The 14,699-nt window shown below is 39.0% G+C and overlaps 1 protein-coding gene across 2 annotated transcripts in view; it reads right to left on the reverse strand.

Moving 5' to 3' along the window:
* Positions 1-14,699, reverse strand: part of DLGAP3 (DLG associated protein 3) — an 80,797-nt gene that overhangs the window by 21,787 nt on the left and 44,311 nt on the right. The window lies entirely within an intron of this gene.

Here is a 14,699-nt window from a genome sequence, read left to right on the forward strand (position 1 = left end):
TATCTCCTCACCCTGACCAGAACCTCTTCAGTGCCCACTTACTCTACCCAATCAGAGACTGAGGTTGGGATCAAGTTCCAATTTGAATTTATTCTTCATCCCTCCGTCTCCATCACCTCCATTATATCCATATAACAAATCCTGTTAACACTTCCTTTTAATTTTCCTAAGACATAAGTCTGGCCATGGTCTCTCCCCTGCCCCTAAACTTTCTCCGGATCCCTATTGCCTCTAAAATAAAATTTTGTTGTTGTCCAGTAATTTCTGACTCTTCACAATCTTATTTGGGGTTTTCTTGGCAAAGATACTGGAGTAGCTTGCCATTTCCTTCTCCAGCTCATTTTTCAAAGATGAGGAAACTGAGGCAAATAAGGTTAAGTGACTTGCCCAGGGTCACACAGCTAAGTGTCTGATGGAAGACTTGAACTCAGGAAGAGGAGTCTTCCTGACTTCAGGCCCAGGGCTTTATCTACTTTACCATTTAGCTGCCCCTTTAAGATAAGATACAAATTCCTTATCCTGGCATTCTAGGCCTTCCTCGATAAGGTTCCAACCTTATTTTAGCCTGTGCTCTGTGTTCCATCCAAATCATGTGACTCACCCACCCCTGGACACATCTGGTGTTTTTCTGCCTTAAATGTTACTCATTATGTGTCTCCCTCTATCTAGTCACCCTCTGGAATTTCCAACATAATCCTCTACAATTATCCATAGCCTACCCATCCTTCCAGTCTCAACTCAAGCCTTTCCTAATCACATTAACCTTCTGCTATGTCTCTGTCCACAAACTCCTAGTGCCTGTATTGTCTGTGTCTCACATCAGGGACTTCACTTTTATTGGCCTCTGTCTCTTTCTGGTTCACTGCTGTGACTCTTGTCATCCCATCTGGCTTTGAACTCCCAAAAGGCAGGATTGGGTTTTATACTTCTCTGTCTCCCATAGCATAGCCAGCATAGGATTGAGGACTTTATAGGCCTTGGTAAAGGATGGCTGAATGGATGGATGGAGGGGGGGAGAAAGGGAAAGGAGGGAAGGAAGGAATATATCAACAGCAGTAAAGTCTCCATAGCTCATGATTGCTGTTCAATTTTGGTCCAGAGAAGTTCCAGCAGCTCCAAAGTGAAAACTCAGTCACCTATAAACAATCACCCATAGGACCCAGCTGTATTAGCCATGGTTAGAGTTAGTTGTCACCCTCACCCAAGAACAGCAAGCCTGACACCATAATCCAGCACCAGGAATGGTGCTGGTGAGTGAACTGGCTGTTCCCCCAGCCTTTCTGGGAGAGTTAATGCAAAGTGGTGACTCTGCATGTGCATAGATTAAAGAGATTTATATAGGACCCATACCACAAAACATCCTTGCTCTGCAGTATTTCATGGTTGGCCCTGTTTCCCTCCTTTTTATAAGTATGTGTTTCTTTTTGGGTCAGTGACTCAGGCCTTTTTAGTCAAAGGAAGACAGAACTTGGTTTCCCTGACCCTGGGAGAATGGAGAATACTGTTGAGAGCTCCATTGATTTATGTGTGTCTATGGACCACAGGAGGGAATTAGGCTTGGTCTGGACCAATTAAAGGCAGCATGATGAAGCTGATAAGTGCTGACTTTGCAATCAGGAAGGTGAGTTCAAATCCCTATATGACCACAGGTAAGTCTCTGAGCTTGTCTGCCCATCTGCAAAATAGGAGTAATGGTGCCTGTATCATCTACCTCACAGAACTGTGTAAGGCTCAAATAAATTAATGTATGTAATCTGCTTTGCAAACTTTAAGCCCTATTCAAATGTAAGCAATTATTTGCATTACCATGTTTTAAGGGTTCCAGTTCTGATGAGAACCAGCCCCAGGCTGGTCTGGTTATGTATCTTAATGTTTGGTTCTAAGGCCTCAGCTGTTCCTAATTGTGAGTGAGGGCTTTGAAGGAAGAAGAAGCCACTTCACAAAATGAATAAATAAAGATCATTGAGGAATTAAGTTGGGGGGAGTGTCCCTAGGGACCCCCTCACATTCCCCAGGCCTTGTAAAGGGATGAACTGATTATCCTGGGAGGCTGAAGCCAAAAATCACTGGCAGAAAGAAGGCATGATAACTTTGTAGAGTTGGAGTTCTCTCAGAAGTATCCAGAGAAAAAGAAGGAGGGTCCTAAGCCCCTTTGAGTCCCACTTCAACCTAGGACTGCATGGTTCCCTGCCTCCTCTAAGAGGGAGTTTGCCCAAGAAAGTCACTAAGGAAATTGAGCACGTAAGCAGTGGGACTCATCCCAGAGAGGGTGTCTCCAGCTCCCCTACTGCTCCCCACCAACTCACACCCATCTGGACTATGGCTTAATATACAGGAATGATGGGCTCTTGGCCACAGATGGAGTACAGCTAATGAGGGTTGGGAGGGATATATTTGCCTGGTGATTTGCTGATCTAGTCAAGAAAGCTTTAAACTGAAAATTGAGGAGGTGGAGGAAAAAGAAACTGCCCACATTCAACTGCTAAGCCAGACACTATAGAAAAAGGAGGTATAATGCCGGAAGAACAGCAGTAGGGGTGCCCTTTAATTCAAGTCTAAACGATTCTTATGGCCTCAGATAGCCATATACCAATAACTGCTGAATGAGAGTTCTTCATGAAAGAAGGAAAATACAACCTAACAGGTAGCAATGAGAGTTGATAAAATGCAACTCGTGACTAGAATGTGGCAATGGAAGAGGAAACCTTGTTCAAAAAGAAAAAAATGGGAGAATGAGTGGTAAAACAGCATGATATTTCAAATAAATTACTCCTCTGTGAAAAATCTACAAACCAAAATCAAGAGACAGTGAAGAGTACTCAGGTCAGCTCAAAGGAGGGAAAACAGAAGCAGTGTTGTGGGAGGAGTGTGCTACAGCTCACCCAGACAGACAGAGGAAATGGATGATGTGGTATGACATGGCAGACACACAGGCACAGGCTATAATGGTGATGGGAATCCTCAACTGAAATGTACTGGAAGTCTCCACCATTAATAAAGCAGAGCGACCATTGCTCTTTTTGGCTACTCTTCTCTACTGTGTCTAGTACCCAAAACATGGACACTATGAACCAAACTGGTGGGAGGATTTCCTTCCCCTGTTCTCCCTCTTTTACCCAGTTCAGAGAAATGAGCCTAAGGGTATCTGTTTCTGTTCTGTGTCTTTCATTCTTCCTAGTTTCAGGGGCCAGAGGTGATCTCCACCAGAACTGGAAGTTGGAGCCATAGTGACCTTAGAGCCAGGGGGGATGGTACAGTCAGCCAGCCCAGGATGGAAGCCCTGAGAAGCCAGGGTGCCTGGGATTCAAACCCTAGTTGGGTTTTGGACCAGGAACTGGGTATGTGCTCTCTAGGAAATGAGCTAAGCTATGAACCTAATCCCCTTCCCAGAGATGAGGTAATGCAAAGATGGGGTGAAGGGAGTCTTATGGAGATTATGCCTCCCACATTTTGGAGGGGGCAAATAAGTTTATGTCAGTAATTCTGAAGCAAATATATCTGTGTAAAAGCTAGAAAAAAAGCAGAACAGCTGATAAATTCTTTTATTAGTGTGATGATAATTTCATCATTCAGAATATAGAGAAGATGATGAATGGAATGGCCGGAATGGCTATTCTATATCTGATTATGACCAAAAAGGACATACTAGTTACTGAAGAGAAAACAAAGCAATCTTGGGATGGTGTGAACACCTCATCTTAGAGATCATGATAGATAAGGAGGACAAAGTCTGATGGTCACAGACTTTAGGTGAGTTCAGTCTCATCCTGAACCTGAGACTCTAAAAGGGAAGTTGGATCACTAGGGAAAGGAGAATCTCAGGAACAATGATAATGAAAACACAAGGCAAAACATGCCAGGCTAAACTTATTTCCCTTTTTGATAGGGTGACACTGTATAGATAGAGATATACTGTATCTCAAGGAAATGACATCTAACATAATAGTTGTATTTCACCAAGACATCTGACAGTATCTTTGTGGGTAAAATAAAGAAATGTGGACCAGATGATCATAGAACTGGATAAATTCAGAACTCATTGAATGACTAGATCTAAAGCAGAGGTGGGGAACCTGTGGCCTTCTAGGTCCTCAAGTGTAGCCCTTTGACTGAATCCAAACTTCACAGAACAAATCCTTTTATTATTTAGACTTTAAATAATATTGATTAATGAACCTATTTTAACAACCAATAGGAGTGTCACAAGGCTTTATGCTTGGATTTATTCAATATGGAGGATGTATTACACCTGCTATGCTTAGCTCTAGAAGGCACAAGTAGAACCAGTGCTAAGAGAAAGAGCTAAGTATATATATGCTGCAGCTCAGTATAAGGAGGAACCTGCTCATATTCCATTGTACAACAATGGAATAGACTGCCTTGGGAGGCAGTGAGTTCCCCCAATTACTGAAGGTCTTCAAACAGAAGTTGGATGACCATTTTCTTTTTGCTTTTTGGAGGGGGAATTGGGGTTAAGTGACTTGCCCAAGGTCACATGGCTAGTAAGTGTTAAGTGTTTGAGGCCAGATTTGAACTTAGGTCCTCCTGACTCCAGGGCCAGTGCTCTATTCACTGCCGACACCTAGACGCCCCTGGATGGCCATTTTCCAGCATGAATATTTCCATGAGACAATGACCCCTCAGATCTCTTCTAGCTCTGGAATTCTATGATTCTCTTTATATCAATAATGAATTGAGAATTAACAACATTATATGTAACAATGTCATAAACATAGACCTGTCATATAATCTTGTATAATAAATAATAATAGCATTTATACGGCACTTTAAGATTTGCAAAACATTTTACATATATTATTCCACTTGATGCTCACAACACTTTGAGATAAGTGCTATTATTAACATTTTACAGATGAGGAAACTGAGGCTTAGAGAAGCTAAGTGACTTTCCCAGGGTCACACAGCCAGTAACTGTCTCAAGCAAGATTCAAACTCAGGTGTTCCTGACTCCAAGTCTAACACTCTATCCACTGCACCACCTAACTGCCAATTTTAATGTACCCAGGGGGTTTTATTCGCTTAGTCAAATTCCTTTTTAAATCCACTAAGTAAGGATCTATTTTCTACATCTTTCATTTAGTTGTATAATCATAAAGATATGTTCTTTGAGAAAATAATTGATGAAAACATGCCTCTCACATTCCCATGTTTTAATCAAGGGTTATGCCTTCAGGTAGGCATAGATTAATCTCATAAAAACTGTAGACTTATGGGATCCATAAGATTACATCTGTAAGCATCTGGTGGCAATAAGGAAAGCACAATGTAGGTCAATAGTATCTGTCATCTCACTTGTCTTTTTAAAAAATGGTACCTTCAGTGACTTTTTCCATTCTTTTGGAATCTTCCTTTCATTGACAAATCTTAAGAATAGCTCTCCAAGAGCCTTTTAAATAATGTTCCTTCAAGCACAGATTTCTCCTAAGTACTTGTTCACATCCACTGTTCTTGTCTTCAGAGAATTATACACTTTCAGAGTCTGAAGGGACCTTCAGGTCATCTTGTCCAACTCATCCCTTAACAGCATATTAGCTACAACCTCCCAAACAAAATGGTCATTCAGTTTCTGCTTGATGCCTTCCCAGTGATAGGTAACGTACTACCTCCCGAGGTCCCTCATTATATTGTTAGAAAGTTCTTCCCTTTATTGACCCAAAATCTACCTTCCATCCATTGGTCCTCATTATACCCTCTAAGGCAAAGGAAAGTAAGTCTATTTCCTCTTCTATATAGCAACTATTAAATTCTGAACAGTACAAAAATCCCTTCAAAATGACATTGTCCTTTCATACAATGATTGAAGACGATTGCAAAAATCTCATGATGAAAAAAATGCTATCTACCTCCAGAGAAAGAAGTGATGAAGTCTGAAGGCAAATTAAAGTATAATTTTGCCTCCTTATTTTTCTTGCTTTTTTTTGAAATATGGCTAATATGGACATTTGTTTTGCATAATTTCACATGTATAGTTGATATCACATTGTTTGCCTTGCCAGTGGGGCAGGGAGAGGGTAAAGAGGGAAAGAATATGGAACTCAAAATTTAAAAAGAAAAGAACGTTTAAAATAAATAAATACAATTTTTCAAAATGGTGTTCATCTTTCTTTTATTCTAGTGACATTGCCAGTCTCTCACATCCCTTACTGAACAGGGAGAGTGTAAAGGTGGTGGTTCCACTATGAAGATAGATGTCCATAAAAATACCAACAGATCTGTCATACTTTGTGTCTTTCTGTTGTCCTCCTTCCAGTATCATCTATAAATGTACTCTAGATAATTTAGCTCAGCTCCCCCAACTGCTTTTCACTGTCTTATGAGGAATATTATTCATAACTTTCTATCTTCCCCCTCTGTAAAGATTTGAAAATGAGTTTAAGTCTAAACTGGTACTTCTCCTGACTGCCATAACACTCTTCCTGGAAAGGAAACTAGGTACTTGTTGGTGGAAACAATAACTGAATTCTTCCAACCTCCTCATTGGTGATCTGTATCAATTAAACTTCTCTTTAAAATGGTGATAGAGTTGATGTCTTTTCCTTTATACATTTCCCGTTTTTTTGGAATCAATAATTTGTTTAAACTGGTCTTTCAGGGGTCATGCTCCTGTAATCACTTTCAATGTCCTTTTATCTTTATATTTTTTCTAATTCAGTGTTCACTTTAATCTTAGCTCTAACAGGCTATCCACCTGCAGTTAGTAATTTCTTATTTAGTAAGATTTAGTCATTTCTACTTTTCATATCATCTAGTGCTCAATATATGCCCTCCAATTCTCCTCTTTAAAAAGTGTGATGTAGGGGAGGCTAGGTGGCTCAGTGAATAGAGTACTCAGCTCTGGAGTCAGGAGGACCTGACTGGTTCTCATTCTGGTCTCAGATACTTAATACTTAATAGCAGTGTGACCTCGGGCAAGTTACTTAACCCCAATTGTCCTGCCTTCCCCCCTCCAAAAAAAAGGTGTGATGTGACTGCTATTCCTTCTCAAAGCACAGGCTGATTTCCCTTCTGGAAGAAGACATAAAGGGGCTGGAGGAATCATTCTCCTTTCTTCATGTTATTAAAGAGAAAATGAAGAGAGAATAAATATCCCTTTAAAAAAGTAAAAGTAGGAATTCAAGTCAAAAAGTGAAAAAGAAAAGGTGTTTAAAGGAGCAAAGGGAAATCATTATCTATATCAGGAGGTTGGAGGATGAAAGAATATGACCCAGAGGAAAAAAGGTAAGGGGTAAAGATCACTGGATGCTTGGCGTTAATTAACGAATAGATACTTCTTATGTAGGAGGGATCTGGACCTTATTATAAAGTAGCATGTGCTTATACTCTAAAGGATAATGACATATATCCATAAGTACCATTAAGAAAGAGCTCACCCAGTAAGGGTTAGGGGAAGAAGAGACAAATAGTGGTGAGTAGTGATTCCCAGATGAAGAAAAATGTTGAACTGACATTAACAACAGGAACGTCTGCTGTCCACCAGGAGCATGTACTCAAGACATAACAAAGAACTTCCAAACACTGGTGAAGCCAAATAACTACTACCCACTTCTGGTGATTGATGGACACAAACAATATTTACTCCCAGAAGGAACCTAGAAAGCATTTCTCAGGATTATGAAGTCCTGGGCAAAAAAAAAAAAAATGGAAACCTTGGAGGCACAGGTGTGGTATTCTCATTGCTGATGATGATCAAAGACAAAGGCTTTAGAAGAAAAAGACATATTTGGAAAATGAACAGTTGGTTAAGACGACAGTGTCTGGGAAAGGGATTTCGATTGCTGGACTACAGCTTAAAATACAGGCTGTAGGCCAGGGATTTGGATTTCTGGATCCCAACTTAAATTACAGGCTTTTGGCACCTAAGAATGACTGGTAAAAATGTATTTCCTTGGAGTCTTGCAAATATGATCAAAAGGGAAAGAGTGATGGGGGAGAAGGGAAAGTGATAGTGATGCCAAAAAAAAGAGAAAAGAAATGAGCATCAATGAATCATTTTTAAAATACACTGAAGAGAACAGAAGGAAGTTCAGAAGGGGACGCAGACAAGCAGGGCAGTGTTGCAACTACCATGTTAAATGAAATGTATACTTTTAAAAAACAAACTCTACTTGACGAAGATTTCATATGTAATCTTTTTTCGTTCTTCTTTGAACACAGAAATATTCATATCTGTTGACGCTTGTTAAGCTCATAATAAAAAAAAAGAAAATTTTAAAATAAAATCTCAGAGAAAGGCTTTAAATTTTCTTCCTGAAAAAGGAAAAAAACTATCTATAAATATCTACCAAGCTAGATGCTATGGAGATTAGCTACAACGTAGGGAGAAAACTAACAATAGGGATGTTCCAGCATTCACAAGAGACAAAATTCAAGAAAAGAACAAGTTATGAAACGCATAGTCTCATATGGACAGATGGACAAAATATGGGTAACAAATAAGATGTACTCAAAATTCTAATCCAAGTGGGCAACTTTGACCTCATAGTTACTACCAACCTCCTTACAGAGAGGTGATGGTCTAAGAGGACAGATTGATTCACATTTTAGGGGACATAGTCAATGAGGGAAACTTTTCTTTGACTATACATGTAATAGGGGTTTAGTTTTTCTTGATTTCTTAAATGGGGCACAGGGGAGAGCAGGAATAAGAGGGATTTGATAGGATGGGTCCCATGACTATAATATGGTACTAGAAGAGAACACCTCACTGTGGAGAGAGCAGAGTAGCATTAAGAAGAAATTTTCATATGAAAAAATTGAGGAGGGGAGTTTAGGTGGCACAGTGAATACAGCACCAGCCCTGGCGTCAGGAGGACCCGAGTTCAAATCCAGCCTCAGACACTTAACACACACTAAAAAAAAAAAACTATCCTTGTGACCTTGGGCAAGTCAGTTAACCCCAATTGCCCTCCAAAAAGCAAAAAAAAAAAAAAAAAGAAAATTTTGAGGAATCAGAGGGAACTGGTATGATAAAAAGCATTCAAAAAAAAACAAGTGATATTTTCATTAGAATACACTATAGTCTACCTGGACATAAAAAGGAAAAAGGTGATAGAGGACCTATGTTAAAGAAGACTGATGTCCATTAGAGATCCGAATCCTCAAGAAACCAGATATACTTGAGGACCTACCATGAGACATACCCAGTGTTAGAGTGCCAAAGACACTGGAGGGTCTCTGCTTCCAGGGACTTAGAAACTAAAACCTGAGTATTTTTTTCCATCTCCTGGGTACCTTTGGTATATGTCTCCTCCCTCCACCATTTTGAGATGAGGCTGCTTCCACCACCTTCTTTCTCCACTCCATCTTGTGTGTTGCTGAGTGATGCTAGAGAAAGTCATACAACCGTGCTAACTGGATCTATTACAGATATATCTTATAGATTCTCAACTGGGCCCTCACTGATGTCTATACATGTGCCCAGGTCTTCTTTGTCTTTGAAAAAGCCCTTCCTTTCACTCTTAAGCCATCATCCTATGTCTCTTCTCCCTTTCAGAACCAAACTCCTAAAAAACAAAATCTACATTCCATCTCCTATTTGCTCACCTCTTGACCTCTTTCAGACTAGCTTCTGATCCCAGCATTCAACCACAACTGCTCTCTCCAAGGTTATCAACAGCCTCTTAAACTGCTAAGTCTAAAGGCATTTTTTCAATCCTTGTCCTACTTGAACCCTCATCCACTTCCTCTTGCTGGATACTCTCTTCTCCCTTTGCTTCTGCAACATTGCTCCCTCCTAATTCTCCTCCTATCTATCTGACTAGTCCTTTACTGTATCATCATGGATATACTTACCCCTAATTGCAAGTGTCCCCCAATGCTTTTTACTCTCTCTACATTCTCTTGATGATCTCTGCTAACATGTGACAATGATCATTTCGATATCCATGAGTCTTAATTCTATATGTGCAACACTAATCATTCTCCTGAGTTCCAATCCTGCAGTTACCTGCTGAAAATCCCTATCTGTCTCATTAGCATCTCAGATTCAATATTTCTAAAATAGAGCTGATTATCTTCCCATTAAATGCTTCCTTCCTCCAAACTTGCTTAATTCTGCCAAAGGTACCACCATTCTTATCACCTAGACTGGAATTCTCAGAATCATCCTGGATTCCTCCTTCTATTTCAGGATATCTAGTCAGTTGCCAAGTCTTATCTATCCTCCCTCCACGGTACCTCTCAAATCCACCTTCTTCTCCCCACTCAAATGGCTATTACCTAATTCATGTCCTCATCACCTCTCACCTAGATATTAAAATAGTCTCCCGATTAGTCTTTCCCTCTTTTCAAATCTGCCAAATTCACATTCAGAGAACAGAAGTCTAGCCATTTCACTCCCCTGCTCAAAACCCTAATACCTCTAAACCAAAATACAAAAGTCTCAGCATGACACCCAAAGCCTTCCATGATCTGACTCCCATCTGCCTTTGCAAATGTACTCCATATTACTCTTTTTCCCATACTCTATGTTTCAAACAAACTGGCCTACTAGGTGGAATCATAACTGAAAATGTTTGTGCCCACGACAAGTACCATAAATTATGCCCAGGGAAAGAAGCATGGAGCACACCTTCAGTTGAGGGGTAGTAAAGGGCAAGACACTGCACTACAGAAGGGAGACAGAAGATAGGACAGAAAAAAAAAAGAACTCGCCCTAGTCTACCCAATCTGGTTGATTCCTAGTTTAACTATTATTACTACCTAGATTCTAAGTTTTGTTGTTTCTATGCTGCTGAAGTACTGCATATGCTGTCAGTGCCCTTTAAATTCAACACTTTGGGGCAAAACCCTAGTCAGTCTACCCTAGTTGTGCTTCTGCAACTAGCTGTTTTGTGAACTCAGCATTCCATTTCCCTTATCTATGACTTCCAACAGTCCATCCTGGATTCCCAGGTGTTCTCTCACCTTCACATCTTAGAGTGATCTCTGGGTTCCTTTAAGGCTCATGTGAAGTGCCACCTCTAATACAAGGCCTGTCTCAATCTCTCCAGTACTTTGTGTTCTTTCCCTTCTCAAATTATCTTATATTTTACTTGTCTAAGAACACTGCATATTCCTCCAGAAGAATATAAGCTCCTTAAGGGCAGGGACTGTATTTTTGTTTTCATCGTTGCCTCCCCAGGACCCAGAAACACATTTTGCATATGTAAGGCATTTAATAAATGTTTATTGCATTGAATTATGAGTTGGGGGAACATATTCCAAGCCTGACCCAAGGGCAGTAGTGATAAAGAACTTCAATTATTCAGAGAGCTGCCAGAGCTCTCTATCTTTGCCCAAATCAGAGCAGCTAATAATAATTTCTTTGATTTGCCTAATGATAATTTCATCTTACAGAAAGAACTGTAAGGATAGCTATGATTCTGGACCTAATCCTGACCAACAAGGAGGAATCAGATACTGAAGCCGAAATGACAGAGACTTTGGGAGGAAAGAAGTATTCCAACTTAGAATTCCTAACAGAAAAGAGGAAAACGTGACATATTCTGCTAGAATGGGAGATAGCAGAACTTTCAAAGGGTTGAGGTATAGAATAGGTAGGATCCCATAATCAGCCTGCAAGAATGGGAAACTCTCAAGAATGAAATTCTGGGAACACAATAAGAAACAATTCTGATTAAGGAGGAAAAAATGGTCAGTTGTCTAAAGTGGCCAATGTGTCTGCATAGATGTGAATTTTTAAGATATATACAATGAATGAAATGGAATGCTGATTCACTAAACAATATGGAATATGGGGGATTCGGAGAAGTATGGGTAGACTTGTATGAATGAACAGAGCGAAGCAAACAGGATTATAATATAAACAGGAAAACAATATAAACAATAATCAAATGCTAAGAACAAAAAATATTAGAAACTGAAGGGCATGTAATTATAATGACTAAGCTTGGCCTTCAAATAAGAAAATGCATCTCCCTTCCTTATTTGAAGAGGTAGAAAACTACAGGTATGGAATACTGAATATACTGTCAGACTTCAGTGATGTGTTGGTTAATTTAATTGAACTGCTTTTTGTCTTTTCTCTTTTGTTGTTATTTGTTACAAGGAATGAACCACTGGGTATGGGAAGTGGAAAGAATATATTTGGGATGGAAGCTAGGTGGTGCAGTGAATAGAGCACCGGCCCTGGAGTCAGGAGGACCTGAGTTCAAATCTGGCCTCAGACACTTGACACATTTACTAACCGTGTGACTTTGGGTAAGTCACTTAACCCCAACTGCCCTCCAAAAAGAAAAAAAAAAGAACATATTTGGGAATGAAGGCAATATAAAAGAACAAACATCAATAATAATTTAAAATGTAAGATAAAAGAATAAACACATATTGTACAGTCTTAAATAAGACAGGAACTAAATATGGAAGCAAGGGCAGGAAACAGAGAATAAATAACAAAGCATGACAAAGTCTTATAAAAATAGTGCCAGGAATCATAAAAAAAAAACAATGGGAAAAGCAAAGAATAAATTACTGGTTACATCTATGGGTAGAGGAAAAAATTAATGGCCAAAAAAAGACAGAAAGAGGATCAAGGAAGGTTAAATGGGCAATTTTGATTGCACAAAATTAAGAAGTTTTTGAACAGATAAAAATAACGCAGTTAAAATCAGGAAATAAGCAAGTAAAGAAGGGAATCCCATAGAAAGTCTATCTGATAAAAGTCTCATTTCTAAAATATATTCAAATTTATTATAGGAAGAAGAGTCATTCCCCAGTTGATAAATACTCAAAGGCTATGAATAGGTAGTTTTCAGAGGAAAGAAAGTCTAAGCTTTCAATAGCCATGTTAAAAAAATGATCTGAATCACTAGTAATTTAGAGAAATGAAAATATAAATGATCCAAGTTCCACCTAACACCCATCATTTTGGCAGAGGTGATCAAAAAGAAAATGATAAATGCTAGAGGAGCCATGAGGAAACAGGTATATTAATGTTGGTGGAGCTGTGAACTGGTCTGATCATTCTGGAAAGCAATTTGGAACTATTCCCAAAAAGCTATTAAACCTATACATACCCTTTGACCTGATTATATCATTATTAGATATATCTCTCAAAGAGATCAAAGAAAGAAAAAAAGAACCCATCTGAACAAAAATATTTATAGCAGCTCTTTTTGTGGTGACAAAGAATTAGAAACTGTGGGGATGCCCCTCAATTGTAGAATGGCTGAACAAATTATTGTATATCTACATGATGAAATTCTATTGTGCTGTAAGAAATGATGAAGGGAATGGTTTCAGAGAAACATGGGAATATTTGTATGAGCTGATACTAAGTGAAGTGAGCAGAATCAGCAGAACAACTTGTTCAATAAATTTATACAATTTGTATAATAATAGCAATATTGTAAAGACAAACAACTCTGAAGGCCTTATGAACTCTGATCAACACAATGACCAACCACAATACCAGAGGACTGAAGTTGAAAAAGGCTACTCACATCCTTATAGTGAGGTGACAGGTTCAGAGGACAGATTGATACACATATTTTTGGACAATATAAGGGAATCTAATTTTCCTTGACTATACATTGTGTTAGTAAGGTTTTAGTTTTTCTTGATTTTTTTAATGGTAAATGGTGGGAAGGAGAGAATGTAAATCTGAACATTTTTAAAAATTTATTTTTAAAAAAGGGCAGTGCACTATATTTGAGCACGAAAGCTCAAAATGAAATGAGACTGGCAAAGAATAAAGATGCCAAAAAAAAAAGGTTTTAAGCTTTACTGGGGGAAAGAGAATGAACGAAGGGACAGGGCCACTTCTTGGAGTGGATGGGATGATCATAATGGATGATGGAGAGAAGACATACTCCTATTTTCCTTCTATTTTCTCTGCAAAAGACATTAATCTTTTGACTGAAAAAGACAGAATAAAAATGAATAATGAAGCGTTAAAAACCCAAGTAGGGAAACAGTAAGAGAGTACCTATATGCCTGTGAACTGAAGTCAACCTGGCCCAGATGAACCACATCTCAGGGTTCTAAAAGAACCGACCTAGGCAACTGCACAAACTGCTAGTGATCTGTGAAAAGCTGTAGAGAACAAGAGATGTGCTACATGATAAAAGAAATGAAAAATATGCTGACTAAAAAAAAAAAAAGGAAGAAAATTAAGTCTGCAAAGTATAGTCCAATGAACTTGACTTTGGCTCATGGCAAAATTCCAGGATATATTATTAAAGGAATGATTAATGACCATTGAGAAAAGGAAGCAGTGATTACAAAAAGACAGCATGGCTTCATCACAAAGCTATGAGCAACTAGTTGGCATAATGGCTAGAGCGTCAGGACTGGAGTCAGGAAGACCTAAGTTTAAATTTGACATCAAACATTTACTAGCTGTGTGACCCTGTCTGCCTCAGTTTCCTCAACTATAAAATGGGATAATAATAGTACTGGCCTCCTAGGGTTGCTGTGAGGACCAAATGAGATGATAATTATGAAATGCTTAATACAGTGCCTAGCACATAGTAGGTATTATATTAATATTAGCTATTATTATTATCAAGAGCAGGTCATGTCAGACTAACTTCATTCCCTTTATTTTTTATTGGGTCACTAGACTGGCAGACCAGAGAGATACTATTGTTTACTGAGATTTTAGAAAGAGGGAAAAAGGAAAGAAGGAAAGAAAGAAGGAAGGAAGGAAGGAAGGAAGGAAGGAAGGAAGGAAGGAA

The sequence above is a fragment of the Petaurus breviceps genome, unplaced genomic scaffold (genome assembly GCF_028583685.1).
Source record: "Petaurus breviceps papuanus isolate PSGF00001 unplaced genomic scaffold, PetGlider_PUasm1.0 90760, whole genome shotgun sequence".
Lineage (NCBI taxonomy): Eukaryota > Metazoa > Chordata > Mammalia > Diprotodontia > Petauridae > Petaurus > Petaurus breviceps.